The following is a 6,051-nucleotide window of genomic DNA, read 5'->3' on the forward strand; positions in this document are numbered from 1 at the left end:
AAACAAAGAATATACAAAAAGGAATGAGTTTCGAAGAAACTCAGTAAGGTAGTTAATCCATAACATCATAGATAACATGTGGCAAAACATAACAAGATGCAATGCAATATGAAACAGATAATGTATGAATGCATCTAAACTCTATGTATGCTGGTCTCTATGGCAGACATGCTTTAAGTCATAGCACCGTACTTCTTTGGGAAGGTCCGCTCACACCCTCAACCATTTAAGATATCTTGGGTTCCCTCAACCATTTAAGATATCTTGGGCAGCCGGTTGGTAATGGGTCCTGCATCCCTCTCGGACAAACCATGGTAGGGGGTTAAATCAACACACTCTCTCACAACCATTTGGCATAAGTACTGGCGCATGTTAGGGAAAAGCCTAGCCCAATGCAAGTCATCTAGTCAGTTACATCAAGTCAGTTCCAGATACTTCCATTCCTCCCCTCTCGGGATCCTTTCCGGTATCCTTCACACTAGAGTCACGAATATTACTCACCGGACTCATCAACCCTATTGGTTATCCCCATATGGTAAACGGGAAGCTCTCATGTCCTCTCACGGATATAACTCACTGGTCTCGAGCGCCCATGAGCCCAAGTCTAACCATATACAACCCTCCAATAAATGGCCTCTTTCAAGTATCCACAATGTGATCCATGTCCTCTCATGGATTGGTTACTGGTCTTGAGCACCCACAAATCCCCATTGCTACCACGGGTCGTTCGGTCTCAATACCCTTCCGAATCGGGTCTGATATAACAGGGGTATATCCTAGCCAAAACACTGCTAGACATCCCTAGGTATGACAACCATTGATTCGGGAAAGCGTCGATGGGCATCTTCGGAGAACATCCCATATTATTCCCTCCGATGTCCAAGGACAAAAGCATCAAAAGGATACTCCCCAATCCCAAACCAAACTTAAGCAAACACATTCTCAGAACAGTCATGACATACACAACCAGCAGTTCATCATATTCAAGAGAATGTAAAAGCAAAAATTAGATTAGGCAATAATAAGTAATTCATATATCATAAATAATAAAAAGACAATATAAACAAGTGCTACTGTTCCCACAGTAGGAGATCAGAATTAAAGTACAACAACAGTAGGTAATCTCATAGTTTCATAAAGTAGAAACCAGAGAACAAGCAATCTATGTAGTTAAGGAATTAACTGTCCTTACCTTCTAACTTGGATAGGATCTTAAAGAATCAAGTATGATCTTGACTAAACCTGAGAAGACAGTCCTAAACAAGTGCATACAACATGTTAGGAAAGATGCATAAAGGAAAAGATCATAAATCAATCGAAACAGACCAAGAATGAGGTTGTTGTACTCATTGGTCGATTGATTGGTCTGCTGGACCAGTCGACCAATGAGTCGACCAATGCAGACAGTGGCCTACAAGAATCTGAATTTTGAGAATCAAGAACCGAATTTGATGGTTCAAAAGGGTACAAATCAGAGGGGAATTATCATGGTAGTATTCTAGGGTATAGAGGATATCAAATCATAAATCAAATCAAGTTCCCAAGTTGTAACCTAGGAACAAAAAGGTTAACCTACTAGGTTAAACATAGATTATGAGGGAAAAATATTATAATCAAAGATTCAAGAACTAGGATATGAGGATTACAGATATAGTAAAGAAAACACATTGATTGGGTTACCATGATCAAACTAGGGGTTCTTGATCTTACCCAAGAAATTAGGGTTTTACCCTTTTTGGTTCCCTAGGAAAATAATTGAGAGCTCTGGATGAAGGGAGATAAATTGTTAGCCAAAAATAATAAGAAGGGTCATTCAATGATGAAGTTTAGGTTAACACAATGTCACCCTAGAGGATTTTCCTTCACAAGGGAGGTTACCAAAAGCTCTCCAGACGATCACACAGGTTAGGGTTTCAAAGGATTAGGGTTAGGGTTTCGAAGATTCCACTGGCTGAGGTTAAGATCATGATGATGATCATGGATCTTAAAGAACATGATGAGATCATGGAATAGATGGTTGCAAGAATGCAGCATCTTCTTCCTGATATCAACGAAGAACAGAATTAAAGAAAGAAAATCAGAGATAGAAGAAAGAGTGAGTGAAATCATACCTTTGCTGTAGGAGGATGAAGAATTCTTCAAGTCTTTGCGAGAGATCACCAAAGAATGCAAGGGAATGGGTTAGATTAGGGTTCTAACTCGTTCCAGAGGCTTAGGAGGCAGAGGAGGCGGAGTATTCCCGAGATTAGACTTAAATAGAAGAGACGGGATTCAAATTTCAAAAACAGAATCAATTAGTTGATTGGTCAATTGGTTCAATCGACCAATGAGTCAACCAATCAAGACAACAACTTCAAAACAGGGAATTGAAGGCTCAGATCAAGTCCAAACATCAAGGGGTTTTGCACACCCCTAGAGTGACATACCTAGGAGTTAGAAATGCCTTTGAATCAATACAGAGACCACTCCAAGACCATCAACTAATCCAATCTTCATCCGGGTGCAGTTTCCACCATTGGGACATTGGCATCAACACTCATGGATTCCAATCCAGCCATCAAGTCTTCAACAAAAATGGCCCAAAGATGACTTCTTGCCTTACTTCGGGTCACTGGACCTACAAATAACAAAGTTTTCGGATTAGGGTCAGGGCTGGGTTTCACACCGAAGGAAAGGAAATGGTGGAAGTTGCTGAGGCCACCCATGAAGATGTTGTTCTCATCAAGAGGAGACAGGAGTTGGTTGATGATGCTGCTTCCAAAAGAGGCAGAACTGACCAAAGGGAAGTTTATGTCCCCAAATGGAAGGTGAACACTCGGGACCCAATTTCCCGAGACACAGAGGCCTTCATCTTTCTTTCTTTATTTTGAAAACCAGTTGTAATCTTTTCTTTTGACATTCGAACTACATTCCACTGTATTCATGGAGTGAGATTCTGCCTCCCTCTACATTTTGATTATATATATATATATATATATATATATATATATATATATATATATATATATATATATTGGTATCATTTCTGCACTCTTATATTATTTCATTACTTTGCTTTGATCTATTAATTAATGTTGATAACCTTGATTTAGTCTTGTTCCTGATTATATTATTGTGAATGTGGGAGGTTAATTTCCTCGATACTGATCTTGTGGACTGTGGATCACACACTCAGGTATGCCAGATAGGGTGCCGGTTGGGTGGATGTGACACATAGAGAATCCGGAACACATACTACAACAAGCACCTGAAGGACTTAGTGCTGATCTCTCTTATGATAAAGAGCCAGCCGAAATCCTAGACAAGAAGGACAAACAACTGCGGAATTGTACCATCCCTTTGGTAAAGATTCGGTGGAAGAATCACAATCCTGAAAAAGCTTCTTGAGAGAAGGAAGAAGACATGAAGGAGAAGTTTCCTCAACTTTTTGGAAGCTCAGGTACGCTTTCTATTTTGAGGACGAAATTTCTTTTAAGGGGGGAGAATGTGAAACCCAGCCCTAACCTTGACCTGAAAACCCTGTCCTTTGTAGGTCCGAAGTGAAGGAAGAAGACAAATATGGGCCCTCTCAGTAGAAGACATGGTGTTCGACTCCGAACCCATGGAGATTGATGATGGTGCTCCATACTTTGAAGCTTTGGCAGTGTTTGATAAGAAACTGCACATTGAAGAAGGAGAGATTAGTTGATGGACTTAATGCATTCTTGATCATGATTTGAAGGTATTTCTCTACCCTAGGCTTGTCAATTGAGAAGTAGGAAGAAGCCCACTTGAATTTGAGTTGATCTAGGTCTCCAAATCCCTGACTTGGCTTGCTATCCTAGCCTGGTCGACTGCCCTAGTTGACTGGCCAATCGACCAAGCCAGTCAGCCAGCTGATTATAAGATCCGAGAAAATCTTGCTTTTAAGTCTTTTACTTTTCTATTTAAGTAAACTTCGTATTTTTAAGTCTCCTGCCATAACCTATTGTGTATGTGGGAAACCTCCTCCAAAGCCTCTCCTTGGTGATTGTGAAGAACTCTTTAAGGATCTATTGTTTCTCTTCTCTAGTTCATCTTCAAGGTTAGTGATCTCTATGTTTCTCTTTGATTTACTATTGTTTGATCTAGTTCTCTTTACTGGGATTATGAAGTAGGTATTGCAACCTTGCAAACATGATCGTGTCGCTAATCAATCAAAAATAAAATCCTATACTAACCTAGCAAGCAGAAAGTAGGGGGTCGAACTATGGGGAACTAAAAGGCTAAGTCACTAAGATTGAATTCAACAAAACTAAATTTAAACTAAATCTACTAATTAATGCAAAAACGTTAACTATGAATACGTGAAGATCTTTGTGATTTTTGAATCCCCAATGCTTTTCCCTAACTGATATAACTCTACACTTCAAAGTAAATTAGGGATGGTCTTCCTAGATATGCCCTATTTTCGCAAGACTATCGTCCTTTGCGGAAGCTTGGCACGCTTAGTTCATTGAGCTATAGAACATCTTTGGCCAAACTCAAACACAATCAACTAGAAGAGATAGAACAATCAAATTAATGAAATAAGCATGGTTCATCTACATCCCAAAGAAAAGGAACTAGCTACTCATTATCACATAGTTCATAAGAAAAATAAAGATGCAACATAGGGAGAGGGGGAGAGAGAGAGAGTTGTGGTCTTCTTCTTCAGCAATGAGAGATGAGAGCCGCATTCGCCGTCTTCCTTTTTTCTCTGTGGCTGGCTTCTCTTTTATGTCTCCCGCACACAATGAATCCCCTCTCTTTACCCGTCGATTTGACCTTTATTCTTACGGATTTTGGAAAATCTCAAAACTGGAAAGTTGTAGATATTTTCAATATAGTTCCATAGTATCTTAAATCACCACAATCCAAGCTCATACGAGAAAGATATGCCCAAAATACTGAAGGTAGGTCTGTTTACCCGATTTTCAGATTTATTACCAAGTTTGTTCCTTAGACCTCCACCTATTTCCAATTTGGCTAAGATCTCACTTTTCATGATTTCTTGGGCAGCAAGATTGAATGCCATGATTTAAAATCCACCAATATCTAATATATTTGCCAACTTTACTCCATATTATCTCTAATATCCAAAATCACCTTATTCCTGAAAAATACACAAAAATACTCAATTAGTTCTCTTAATTAAATAAGTATGGGGAATTAAATCAAATAAATAATGGTAAATGCATGCTTATCAAAACACCTCTTCTACAGTCTCCTCTAAGTTAGAATAAATCTCCATTGATTCTATTCATGCTATGATTCTTATACTTGATTCTAGCCATGATTATATGATTTTCTTCATGAAAGCATGATAATTCTTCTAATCTGATTTCTCTAGCATTTTAGATCTAAGTTTATGATAGTATTCATCTCTAATTCTGTTAAACTAAATCAATGAAAAGGAAGAGTTTTAGATCCTTTATCTTAGTGATTTTTTGCAATGGATCTAGACACTGGAGGTGCCTCTTTGAGTTCCCTTCTCCCTTCTTTCAGCTTGTGAACTCTATAGGTTATTTCCACGCTTCCAAATCGGCGAACCACAATAATGGAGGTTCAGGATTAGCTTGGAGAATTTGTAGAGCATGGGAGAGTATTATAAATCATGTATTTTGGTTTGGTTTTTCATCCCTCTATTTATAATGTTTTCCCTCAACCCTAATTCCTTAATTAGGGTTTTCCTTAGACTCATCTTAGGGAGGGAATATTAGAGTCCTCTTTAGACTCAATTAAATAGAGTAGTAGTCATCTTAGACTACATAACCATCTTGCCGCTACCTATGGTGCAAATTGTAGTGGGACCCAGACCCACCCACTATTATTAACATCTCCCACTCGCCACAAGGTGGCGGAGTTATCCAAATGCTCTCATCAACGCTCATCATTTCAATGCAGAAATGGAACGTGCGATCTAAGAGATGTATCTAGGCTAGGAGTGCTATATTAAGTCTCCATCTAACCAACATAGCACATCACTCAAAAATTATCTCATTATACCCTAAACAATTCAATTATACCCAGTTCCACATTCTCGATCCCTCA

The sequence above is a fragment of the Hakea prostrata genome, chromosome 7 (assembly GCF_041222555.1).
Source record: "Hakea prostrata isolate BN-2017 chromosome 7, UWA_Hpros_2, whole genome shotgun sequence".
Classification (NCBI taxonomy): Eukaryota; Viridiplantae; Streptophyta; class Magnoliopsida; order Proteales; family Proteaceae; genus Hakea; species Hakea prostrata.